Source organism: Eubalaena glacialis, chromosome 13, assembly GCF_028564815.1.
Source record: "Eubalaena glacialis isolate mEubGla1 chromosome 13, mEubGla1.1.hap2.+ XY, whole genome shotgun sequence".
Classification (NCBI taxonomy): Eukaryota; Metazoa; Chordata; class Mammalia; order Artiodactyla; family Balaenidae; genus Eubalaena; species Eubalaena glacialis.
Window position 1 is genome coordinate 75,117,722 of NC_083728.1, and position 13,039 is coordinate 75,130,760.

A 13,039-nucleotide genomic window follows, 5' to 3' on the forward strand; every position below is an offset into this window, starting at 1 on the left:
TGTCCTAAAACTTGAACGAGCTTGGACTCGCCTGGAGATTTTGTTAAAAGGCAGAGTCAGAGTCCCGAGGTCTGGGGTGTGGCCAGGTGATGCTGATGCTGGTCGGAGGACCACATATTCAGGGTATTGGCTCACTCGCTGGACTAGAGACTCCAAAGAGTAGTGGCTTCACTAACAGGACCATGTTGCTGTGGCTTCTCTGTCACTGAGCAGTCTGGCTGTCAGGAGTCAGGGCTGCTTCTCTGTCACTGAGCAGTCTGGCTGTCAGGAGTCAGGGCTGGTACCCCAGGTTCCCTCCATCCTTGCAGTGTTTCTTTCATCTGCATGGCCCGAGATATCTCCTTCTCTTGGTCACATCCCAGCCAGCAAGAAGAGATACAGTGGCATGGAGAGTACATGCCCCTTCTCTTTAATGGCAGGACCCCCATGTCGATGCCTCAATTATGCTCACCTCCCACGAGGCAGAACTTAATCATGCCGAGCTGGGGGGCTGTGACTTGTAGTCTTTATTTGGAATGTCATGTCCCCATAGACAATGTGAGTGTTCTGTTATTAGTGAAAAAGTGGAAACTGGATATTGGGTGACATCGGCAGTATTTGCTCCAAGAAAGGACTGGTTAAATAAACTACAGTTTATCCAGAAGCTGGAATATTCAGCCACTAAGACAATGAGATAGATATGGATAAGCCACTACGGGAAGGCATCTCTGACATAGTTAAGTGAAAAGAAGTACAGTTACAGAAAACCCTATTAGGATAATCTCATTTTTATTTGGGTGAAAATAAAGTTGATGGGTCACACATGCATTCTATGTCTACATTGCTTAGTTTTAGAAAGAGTCTGGAATGGTTCACAGGAGGGTATGGCTCCTCAGGGGATTATGTGATAGAAAGGAGTTACAGAAAGATGACACAGGACCGTCTCCATTCTTGGGCACATCTACCCTCTCACGGAAGGGATTTGGGGCATTCAATTTCTGGGAGGGAAAGGATAGAGCCACATGTTTGTGGGCGAGCCCATCATAAACCATGCCCCAGCCAAGCACTTTTCACTCAATCCTCATAATGAACCAATGAGCAAAGGGGGTGGATGTGCATTGGTTTTGTCTGTCCAGCACAACTTCCCCCTTCTTCTAGAAATACCAACCTTGATTTTCTTTGGCAACAACTCAAGGACGGCAGGGAAAAAGAGCTTGCGTTCTGTGGCTCAGGTGATTGGTTCAAGAATAAGCATGTGACCCAATGTGGACCAGTAAGAGTCAGGCCAATGGCTGTTAGGACTGTTGTCAAATATGTTGGGGAATCTTCATTTCCTACTGGACTTAAACCTGAGTGGATGTTAGCTGGAGCCTCTCAAGACCATGGTGAAGAAGAAGGCTGCTTGAGAGCAAAGACAAGACCAGAAATCACAGCCAGTGAAATCAGGGCCCGATGACATGACACGAGACACTGGATCCTGCCAGACCTGAAGCTTGGGATATTCCAGTTGTGTGAACCAATATTTTTGCATAAGTTAGTTTGAGTTGGGTTTCTGTAGCTCACACTCAAGAGGGTGTTTAAAGATACCACTCCCCATTGCCTGCAGGAAAAAAAAAATTTTTTTAACCATTGTTTAGAAGAGCAGATAGCTAGACCCAGGAAAGCCTTTCTCCTGGAAAATCTACTAAATTTATGCCAAAATAAATAAGTAAGTAAGTAAGTAAGTAAGTAAGTAAAAGGTAGAATTTCACACCCAAGGTCCCAGGAACCGAGGAGAGGAGAATAATCCCAACAGAGTGTGTCATATGGAATTTATCCTACAGACAATGGGAAGCCTTGTGAGTCAGGGTTCCAGCATGAAAGAGATATCACAGTCTAAAGAATTTAACCAAAGACACCATTTTAAAGGGACTGTTTATTGAGATTTAGGTGGGGTTAGGGGTACCAACAAGGGTTGGTATAGTCGTATAGTCACTGTGGGGAACAGCTATTCCTAGACTGGAAAGAAGGAGGGAATAATGTTACACAGCTTCTGCGGAGCAGTGACCATGGAAGAACGAAGCCACTGCCAGGACCGCAGGGACGCAGCAAGGGAGCAGGGGTAGTGTGGCCCAGGGGAAGGGACAAATTACCCCGACCACTCTCCTCTACCCTCTGATCTCCTGCTGGTGCCTCCCATTGGCCAAATCTAACTGGAGGCCGGAAAGCAAAGGAGGCCAGGTGATACAGCTCATTGAGGTCAGCCTCCTGGGGCACAGAGCACAGCGGGAAGAGTAGAAAAGGAATCCTGGATGGGTGATGTGGTTGAACAGTGGAGATTAACCATCTCCTTCTGGAAGTTTGTAGAGGAAGAACTGGAAAGAGGTCCTCACTGCTTCCCTTTCATGTTGCAATGGTCTGTGTTTCTCCATAAGAACCCATTTACAGAAGACTTATACTTTTTATTTTGTTTTAGTCTATTTTTAAGACACACTTCTTTTTTCAATCTGAGTTCTCTTTGTTTTTTTTAATTAAAGTATAGTTGATTTACAACGCTGTGTTAGTTTCAAGTATACAGCAAAGTGATTCAGTTATATATATATATACATACTTTTTCATATTCTTTTCCATTATGGTTTATCACAGGATATTGAATATGGTTTCCTGTGCTATACAGTAGGACCTTGTTGTTTATCTATTTTATATATAGTAGTGTATATCTGCTAATCCCAAACTCCTAACTTATCCCTCCCCCACTTTCCCCTTGGGTAACTGTAAGGTTTTCTTTATATCTGTGAGTCTGCTTGTGTTTTATATATAGATTCATCTGTACCATATTTTAGATTCCACATGTAAGTGATATGATATTTAAGACTCATACTTTTTAAAACAACTTTGTTGAAGTATAAATGGCCTACGATAAAGGACACATATTTACATGTACAATGGGAAGAGTTTTGACAAATGTGTAACTGATAAAACCATTACAACAATCCAGCTAATAAACAGACCCGTCACCTCCAAAATTTGCTTGTTCCCCTTTGTAATATCCCTCTGTCCTGCCATCCCCACCCCCAGGCAAATGTTAATCTGTTGTCACAACAGATTCATTTACATTTTCTAGAATCTTGTGTAAACCGAATCATTCAGTATGTACTCTTTTTTTGTCTGGCTTCTTCCCCTCAGCAAACTATTTTGAGATTTTAAGTATGAAAGCATGTAACAGAGAGAAGTCTCTGGAGATTGCTTTGTTCACAATCCCGTCCTGTTTGTTGCTTTTCTCAATGGATCTGATAAAGATATAGGAGGATTATATTTACGTTAAAAGCCTCAAAATAACCATATTGATGTTCATGGCTTGTTAGTCAGACTGGAGGGCATTTTTTTTTTTGGCTGCACCAAGCAGCTTGTGGGATTTTTGTTCCCCAACCAGGGATCGAACTTGCAGTGGAAGGGCGGAGTCCTAACCACTGGACCACCAGGGAAGTCCCCTGAAGGGTTTCTGAGAATGGCTTATCTTTCTTACCAGAGAGTTGCTTTGGATTACATTTCTTTCCACTCACATTTCCCCAACCAGAGGGTTGTACTATCTTCTGAGAGGGAAAGTTGGGGATGAAAATCTTTCCTGTTAGTGCCCTAAACTCTGGGGACACTAACTCACTGGGTGGTGCTGTAGGTCAGGGGGCAGCAAAAGTTTTCTGTAAAGAGCCAGATGGTAAATATTTTAGGCTTTGCAGCCCATATGGTCTCTGTCACAAGTACTCAACTCTACCACTGTAGCACAAAAGCCGTCAGAAACAATATGCAAATAAATGGGCATGACTGTGTTCCCATAAAACTTGATTTACAAAAACAAGCAGGGGGCCATATTTGGTGGGTGGAACTGAGCAGGACCCTGTGGGGCTCCTGGGTACAAATCCTTTCTGTGTGTCCCGTTTCTTTTTTGTAGGAAATAGGCTTCATTTAGCCTCCATGACCTTCCCTGAGTTCCAAAGGGCAGAGAGCAAGGGCAAAACTTGCTAATCAGGGAAGGGAAATAATGCAGAAACAAAGGAGGGAGCAGTCAAGAAACAATAGTGCAGCCATGGGGCAGGGTCCTGGTTCCTCTGCAAGGAACAAACATAACAATATCTTTGAGTTCTTCTGCAGAACTAAGGCCCCCACCCTGGTGGAGGATGGCAATTTTAGGCTGAGAGCAAGATCCCTGGAGCACCTCCCTGTTACCTCACCACCAACCAATCAGAAGAAAGTCACACACCCTGCAGCCCTCACCCCAAATTTTGCCTATAAAAACTTTCCCCCAAAACCACTGGGGAGGACTTCTCTGGCAGTCCAGTGGTTAAGACTCTGTGCTTCCATTGCAAGGGGCATGGGTTCGATCCCTGGTTGGAGAACTAAGATCTCACATGCTCCACCGCCTGGCCGAAAAAAAAAAAAAAAAATTGGGGAGTTCAGGTTTCTTGAGCTCGAGCCACCCGTTCTCCTTTCTTGGCCCTGCAAGAAACCTTTCTCTGCTCCAAACTCCTGTTAGGGAAAACACTGACTGAAACTGCCTGCCGTGGCCAGGCAAAGACAGAAACAATTTGCATGATTTATTTTACGACAGGAGATCCTGGTAAGGAACACGGAAGTAACAAGCCATCACCAACAGGAAGAATACGGGAAAGGTCAAAAGGAGAGAGGAGATGCCAGTTCATATGTCCTACCAACCTCCCAGAATCCTTCTCGCTGGAATCCATCTTCATTGAGCGGTTGCATGCACATGGCACCAGGGAGGACCCTGAGCCAGAATGATTGGCCAGAGACAACCCGGAAACTAACCCCATCACCATAAAACCCGAGACTGCGAGCCACGTGGCAGAGCAGCTCTCCTGGGTTCCCTTACCCTCCTGCCCTCCACCCGGGCGCCCCTTCCCAATAAAGTCTGTTGCTTATTCAGCATGTGTGTCTCCTCCGACTATTCATTTCCAAGTGTTAGAAAAGAGTCCACTCTCAGACCCTGGAAGGGGTCCCCCTTCCTGCAACACTGTCTGTTTCATTTCTCCATCCACGGGGAGGCTCCACGTTGGTGGCTTCTCTGCTTCACCAGGAACCCAGGCTGCTGGCAGCAGTTCTGGCTTCCACATGTGCCTCCAACGTCACTCCGGTTCATCCCCATCCTGACCAGCAGGAAGGCAGGAAAGAATGGCTCTCTCTTAAGCAAGGGAGACAGAAATCACCTAGATCACACCCCCTCTTGTTCCACCCCCTCTCACATGTCATGCAGGGAGGGAGAAGGGCAGATTTTGCTGGCCAGTCACTACTTCAAATAATTCTTTTATTTAATCCCTACAACAACCCTAACTATTTAAGCCACCAAGTTAGTAGAACCAGGATTTAAACAAACACTGGAGGCAGAGCCCAGGGACTCAAGTACAAGCCATACGGCTGGCCCCAGGCTGGAACTCACATGATGGCAATGACCATGGGCTGTCACTACAACCACCTCTTGTAACCCAGACTCGTGCAGTGTCTGGTGGGGCAGTGGGGGCAGTGTTGGTCAAGCTGGCTTTCACGGGATCCTGTTCCACTCCAATAATCTCCAAGTGTGTCCATGTCACACACCAAACTTCAACCTCGCTGTCACAGATGACCTGCTGTTAAAGTGTTTAGTGATTAAGGAGAATCCTTGTTGATTCATTAACGATCCACACTTTACACTGACCGGCAAGGTCTCCTGAGTTACAAACAACTTTCTCCCACAGACCCTATGGCCACGAACAGGCTTCCCAGGTAGGGTCCACTTGATCAGAACACACCTTTTAATGAATTGTATGGATTTGGGTTTAGACAGACCATTTCCAAGAGTTTTCCCAGATCCACAGGCTCCTATCAAGTTTGTCACAGCGCAGGGATACTCAAACCTTTTGTCTCAGGATCCCATTATAAGGAGGAACAGCTTCATTTCATTGATGTGGGTTATAGGTAGAGATATTTACCAAATTAGGTGTTTAAATGAAGAAACAATTTAAAATATTAATTAATTTCAGAAGAACAATAACAAACCCTTTGCATGTTAAGTAAGTAACATTTTTATGAAAAACAACCATATTTTCCCAAAAGATTTAGTGAGAAGAGTGGCATAGTTTTACACATTTGCAAATCTCTATAATGACTGGTTGAATAGAAGACAGTTGGATGCCGACATCTGCATCTGCCTTCAGTCTGTCGTGATGCCTCAGGTCTTGTAGTTTTCCAGAAACTCAACTGGACATTCATGAAATAATGAGAGGAAAAAAGAAAAAAATAGCATCTTAGTACTATGGAGAATGTTATATGGATTATCTCGTTGAGTCTTCCTGATAAAATGGCTCGGGACTATTGTTATGGCATCCCCTTTTTCAGATGAGAAAATCTGGGTTCAGAGCACTTAAGTCATTTACACAAGAACACACAGCTGGCAGCAGAGGAACCAGAAGGAGGCTGGGGTCTGCCTGCCCCCATCTCTGGGCTTCTGAGCCGCGCACTGTCCTGCAGCCGCTGCGGATGAAAGGCCACCCAAGTCACAGATTTGTGGGAAACGTGACTCTGGGAGCAGGGAACAAACATAGCCAGAGACAGAGAGAGAATGCTCAGTGTTTCCTGGTTGAAGCCATCAGAAAGAGAAAGAATAAGGCTTGAGATTCCCAGTGGCAACTAAACGTAAGGCAGGCAGCACACAGGTAACTGGGGGTTATGTTCAGGCAGAGGGAAGGAGCCAGCGTTGACCAAGCACCTTCTACTAGCCCGGTGTTTCTCGTTCTCCCGTGGCATCTCGTTTGTTTCATCCTCATTTCATCTCCTGCCAAGCAGGCGTGTGAACATCAGTTTGCACCCAGGTCTCACAGCTACTAAGTTAAAAAATGTATCCCGTTTTATCCCCCAACTGGGTTCACTGCACCACCCTTGCCTGCTGGTCAGGAAAACTTACCTATTTCAGGGTTTTTAGGGTTTGCTCTTTTCAGTTGTTACTATAAATAGCAACACTGGACTATAGCGTGTGGGTGGATGAAGGTGTGTTTCTAAAAGGCTGTAGAAAATACAGGAAGGCATCACGACCTCGTGTGGAGCTCAGCCTGGATTCCAGTCTAGCAGAGGGTGTGCCCTGGGGATACTGGGTAAGATTCTGGGACCAATGTCAGCATGTGGGTCCCTCTCCCCAGCCCCCTCCCCTGGCCACCAAGCAATGCTCTGATACCAGCGGGGTGTCCAATTCAACTCAATTCTGACACTAACTACCTGGAGGTAGCATCAGATACCAAAGGTTAAGGGCTCAGTCCTATGAGACTACCCCCCTCCACCACCTCCCCCATTTCAGACGCCAATTGCAAATCCAGGTCTTCATGTGCTTCTGACTCACCGGCTCTAGATCGGTGGTTTCAAAGACCCCCTCCTCAAGTTTGATTTTTTTTTTTTAATAAATTTATTTGTTTTTATTTTTGGCTGCGTTGGATCTTTGTTGCTGTGTGCGGGCTTTCTCTAGTTGCGGCGAGCTGGGGCTACTCTTCATTGCGGTGCGTGGGCTTCTCATTGTCGTGGCTTCTCTTGTTGTGGAGCACGGGCTCTAGGCGCACAGACTTCAGTAGTTGTGGCTCGTGGGCTTTAGAGCGCAGGCTCAGTAGATGAGGCGCACGGGCTTAGTTGCTCCACGGCATGTGGGATCTTCCTGGGCCAGGGATTGAACCTGTGTCTCATGCATTGGCAGGCAGATTCTTAACCACTGCACCACCAGGGAAGCCCCTCTCAGGTTTGATTAATTGGCTAGAGTGGCTCACGGAACTCAGAGGAACATATTACTTATTAGATAACCAGTTTGTTATAAAAAATATAACTCAGGAACAGACAGATGGAAGAGATGCCCAGGGCAAGGCATGGGGAAGGGGCCAGGAGCTTCCATGCCCTCTCCAAAAGCACCACTCTCCCCAAATCTCCACGTGTTCATCAACCCAGAAGCTCTCAGAACCCTGTCCTTTGGGATTTTTTTATGGAGGCTTTATTACATAGTCACGATTGATTAAGTCATTGGTCATTGGTGACTGATTCAACCTCCAGCCCCTCTCCCTTCCCCGGTGGTCAGAGGGTGGGACTGAAAGTTCCAACCCTCTAAACACCTGGTTAGTTGTCCTGGTAACCAGGCCCCAACCATAGGTGAGGTCCCAGTGTAGCCTCATTAACAAAACAAAAGACACCTTACTCACTCTGGTCACTTAGAAAATTCCAAAAGTTTTAGGAGCTCTGTGCCAGAAATGGGGGCGAAGACCAAATGTATATTTCTTCCTATAAATCACAACATCACACATGCATCACTTGATACACACAGTGGTCCCTTGGTATCCACAGGTGGTTTGTTCCAGGACCCCCATGGATACCCAGATTTGAGGATGTTCATGTCCCTTATATGAAATGGTGTAGTATTTGTATATAGCCTACACGTATCACATCCTCCTGTATACTTTAAATCATCTTTAAATTATTTACACTGCCTAACACAATGTAAATGCTATATAAATAGTGGCCCACACGTGGCAAATTCAAGTTTTGCTTTTTGGAACTTTCCAGATTTTTTTTCCCTGAATATTTTTGATCTGCGGGTGGTTGAATTCCAGGACGCAGAACTGCAGATACAGAGGGTTGACTGTACAGCATTTCAACAGTTTTTGTTAATTCCAAATTACTTGCCAAACCTTATAAACAGGAGCGTTCACATAAAAACCCAGACTTTGGGATTTCTCTTGAAAAATCAGGCACTTCGACAACATGGGACCCACATTCTTACGTGGAGACAATGGGCTGGAGCTAAATCCTGGGAGGTAAGATTTGAGTAAAGACCACAGTCTCTACCATCAGAGAAGCAAAAGCTGCATTTGCCAAACTCATCATTCACACTTTCTGTCCTATTTTTTTTTTCAGGTGTAATTTGCATGTAATCAAATGCACAAATCTTATTCAGTCCAATGGATTTGAACAGTGGTATATACCCATATAGTTATCACCTAAGTTAAGATATGGAAATTTCCATCTCTCCAGAAAATGCTTTCAACTCTCTTGACTTCTATCACCATAGATTCATCTTTCCTGTTCTTGAACTTCACCTAAATGGACCATAAGGTGTGTACTTCCTTGCATCTGGCATAATTCTGAGATTCGTGCATGGCGTTATGTGTCACTAGTTTGTCCTACTGAAAACAAATGTGGTTTTCCATGGAGTTTTGCTACCCAAAAACTGGGTTTGTCGCAGGAAGGGGGACCCCTTCCAGGGCCTGAGAGTGGGCTCTAGTCTAAGACTCAGAAATGAATTGTCCAAGGAGACACACGTGCTGACAAAGCAAGAGACTTTTTATTGGGAAGGGGCGCCCGGGTGGAGAGCAGGAGGGTAAGGGAACCCAGGAGAACTGCTCTGCCACATGGCTCGCAGTTTCAGGTTTTATGGTAATGGGGTTAGTTTCTGGGTTGTCTCTGGCCGATCATTCTGACTCAGGGTCCTTCCTGGTGGCACGAGCATCGCTCAGCCAAGATGGATTCAAGGGGGAAGGATTCTGGGAGGTTGGTAAGACATATGGACTGGTGTCTCCTCTCTCCTTTTGACCTTTCCCAAATTCTTCCAGTTGGTGGTAGCTTGTTAGTTCTGCGTTCCTTTCCAGGACCTCCTGTTGTTAGATAACACATGCAAGTGGCTACTATGAGGCCTGGCCAGGGCGGGCGGTTTCAGTCACTCGTTCCCCTAATGGGTTTGCAGCTTAATGGTGTCAGTAGACACAACCAAGCCTAATATCGGAAGAAGGAAGGATTTATTATTACTTGAAGCAAGTAGGGAGAACACCGGGGATCCTTCCCAAAGCAGTGTTTTCCAGAACAGCAAAATTGGGGAAGTTTTAAGGGAAGGGTACATGCATCTTCATGAGGGGACTTGAGCAGAGGAGAATTCAGCATAGAATTGGGTCAAAGGTCAACAGAGTCCAAGCTTTAGTTGATTGAAGTTAAGAGGGTCAGCATCATCCTTCCATCCTCCAACTGGCTGGGGGCCTTAGTTCCTGCAGAACTCAAAGGTATATTATTATGTATATTCCTTGAGGAACCAGGACCCTGCCTTATCACAGCACCATTGTTCGACTGCCTTTTTTCTCTTCCTGCATTCCTTTGTTCCCTTAAGATCATTAAATACTGTGTTCCAGGGTAAGCATTGTGGCCAGGTGTAGATCACAAAATGTCTTCGGCCAAAATGGGTTCTCTTATGTCAAGAAAGCCATGCCTGGTTCTCTTTCTCCAGGGACCCCCTAACCTATCTGCTTACAGTATGAAGGCATCACGGTTTGTCCATTTATCTGTTGATGGACATTGTGTTGTTTCCCCCTTGGGGCTATTGTGAGCAAAGCTGCTTGGAACATGTGTGTAAAGTCTTTGTGGAACCTATGTTTTCATTTCTTTTGATAAACACCTAAGAGTGGAATTGCTGGCCCATAAGGTAGGGGTATGTTAACTTTATAAGAAACTTCCAAAACATTCTCCAAAGTGGTTGCACCATCTTCTCTCCTATTCTTTACAGCACTAAGAGAGGGCCAAAAAAGCCTGACAATCAGAGAAACTGTGGGAGGTGACATGCCAGTGACCAGTGGGCCACAATCAGCCCTCACAGGTAAATAATCATGAGGCTAAAAATTCTGGACTTCCCGTTTTCCTAGGACAACTGGAAGGTCTGGCCCCACTGGGCCTGTGTTCCCCCAGTTGGAGCTGAGTCATGGCTGGGATGTAGCTCTCCTGTCTGCCACAGCCGTATCTGGCCCACCTCTCTCATCTGTGTGTGTTGTCTGTAGCACCGTGACCGTGGAACGTGCTACGCCCGTGGTCCCCCAGACATGCCCCCAAGAAATCAGGGCTGGACCCCAGGTTGGTGAAGCAATGCATCTTCTGCCTTCCTGGTGTTGAGTCCTCCGCTGCAGATCACAGGCTCAGGCCGTCCATTCCCTGGCTCTCTGTCCACCCATCTCCTTTCTCCAAATTCTAGCTGTTCCTTCTGTCCATCTGTCCCCCCAGGCAGGCCACCACCTTACAGGCCCCAGTTCATGCTGACGTCAGTCCAACTGCTGAGTCTCTGTGCATCCAGGGTGCCCTCTGTCCAGTGGGATGCGTCTCTAAGCCACACCCACTGGCCCTGTAGCGTTCTAGAATGAAACGCCCAGGCTTCAAATCCTGGTTCTGCCACTCACAGCTGGTGACTTGGGCAAGTTACTCACCCTTCTCTACCTCTGTCTTTTCATCAGTAAAGTGGACATAATAATAAGATCTGTCCCGGAGGCTTGTTGGAAAGACCAAGTGAGCAGAGACATGGAAACATTTAGAACAGAACCAGGAGCATATTGATTCTCACCATGCTTTCTGAGCTACTCTGTGCCAGGGGCTGCCCCCACCCAGGGCCCGGGCAGGACAAGGGAAGGAGAGAAGTGGGCTGGAGGTGGGGTCTGTGGTGGAGGGGGGAGGGATGGCCACGCCTCTGCTCTAGCCAGTGGCCGTCCTGTGTCCATGTGGGCCTGGTCTGGCCAGATCTTCAGATTGTTCTAGTAAAGTGGGAAATCCAGAGTGTTATTCAGTCTCTCGTTTTGCAAAGGCTAGTAGCTATCTTTTTTTTTTTTTTTTTTTTAATTTTGAATGCTCTGAGCATCCAGTGCAAGCCTTCTGCTGTCCCCCACTGCCTGTCCTCGTGCTGTGGGCTGGACGTGGGCCCCCGGCCACGGCTCGGTCACTCCTGACAACTCATCTGGGCTCTAGGCGCCTGTCTTTGTGCTGCCTTGGTCTGGAGATCTCACGGAAAAGGAGCCGAACAAAGGTGGTCACTGTTACTGCTGCAGCAGCGGTAGGGCCGCGGCAAGTGCCCTCCTGGGACTTTCCCTCTGTCCCCTTCCTCCCCTGCCAGCGTCTCCCCTCCCCCCACTCCAGCTCGTCCCAAGCCCGCCCGTCCCCAGCGCGGAGGCGGGCCAGTGGCAGAGTGGGTGAGTGGAGCAGGACGGTGCCCCGGGCTGCAACAGCTCCCCTCCCCTCCCCAGCCATGGGCCCCCCACCAGGTGAGGAGGGGAGGCCATGTGGGCGGGGCTCAGGTCAGCCCATCTTCCCCGCAGGGGCCTGCTCAGAGTTCAAGTTCAAGTTCAGGGTTCAGGGCCGGCCGGGGACCTCTCCTCTGCCCCGAGGGAGATCATTCACGCTTCCTCTAAGCCCTGCTGTAGCCCAGGCTGGAATTTGGATTTTGACCTGCAAGGAGCCTCTCTTAGCAGGCGGTGCCGGAGGGAGGGCCACTGCCGTTCTTTCAGACTCTGGCTGCGAGGGAAAAGGAGCCCAGTTTCTCCCTCCTCACAGCCACCTCTCTCTCCTTCTGCCTCAGACGCCACCGACAGGACCCAGGGCAGGTGGGCCCTGCATCCAGAGGACGGTAAGACTCCCTACTCCCAGCCCCCCAAACTGATACCCATTCTGCAAACTGGGAAAGCTGGTCTGGGGACCGGAGGCAATGCTGGCAGGAAGGACGGGGTGAGGGGTGCACAGCTCCCCTCCTTGGGAGAGGGCTTGTCGAGGCAAACGGAGTGCGTTTCGGGGGGTGGGTACAGCCAGCGCACCGGGCAGGCGCACCAGGCAGGCGAGGCTCGCAGCTCCTCCACTCAACCGAGTTCCGGGACGTGGAGCGATCATTTCACCTCACTTAGCCTCCAGTTCCTTATCTGTCAAATGAGAGCGTGAACCTCAGCACAGCCCAGGCCACAGGTGTGGCGGACTCACGAGGACCCAAGAGATAAGCAGGTGAAAAATACCTACAAAGAACAACAAAACCCTGGGGGATGTGTAACTGCCGTGCAAAGCAAATATGCCAGGCACGTGCTGAGAGCCTCACATCCTGGGCCTGGTCTGGCTGGCCCAGCCACTGTAACTCACAGACAGAGGCTGAGAGCCATTGAGAAACGTGCCCAAGCTTGCACAGATAGTGAGGAGGCAAAGCTGAGACCCAACTCCCACGGCCGGCCGTGAGCTTAGACACAAGGTCTGGTTTTCAAATGATGTCTTGATGACCGATTCCGGGGAA

General features: G+C 47.9%; 1 protein-coding gene across 1 annotated transcript in view; it reads left to right on the plus strand.

The window, feature by feature from the left end:
* The first annotated feature begins 11,905 nt into the window (after positions 1 to 11,905).
* The window catches only part of SLC5A11 (solute carrier family 5 member 11), a 54,022-nt gene continuing 52,888 nt past the window's right edge, over positions 11,906 to 13,039 (plus strand). The window contains exons 1-2 of the mRNA XM_061209988.1: positions 11,906 to 11,960; positions 12,347 to 12,394. The gene's annotated coding sequence lies outside the window, so the exon portion shown is untranslated. The remainder of the gene's footprint in view (positions 11,961 to 12,346; positions 12,395 to 13,039) is intronic.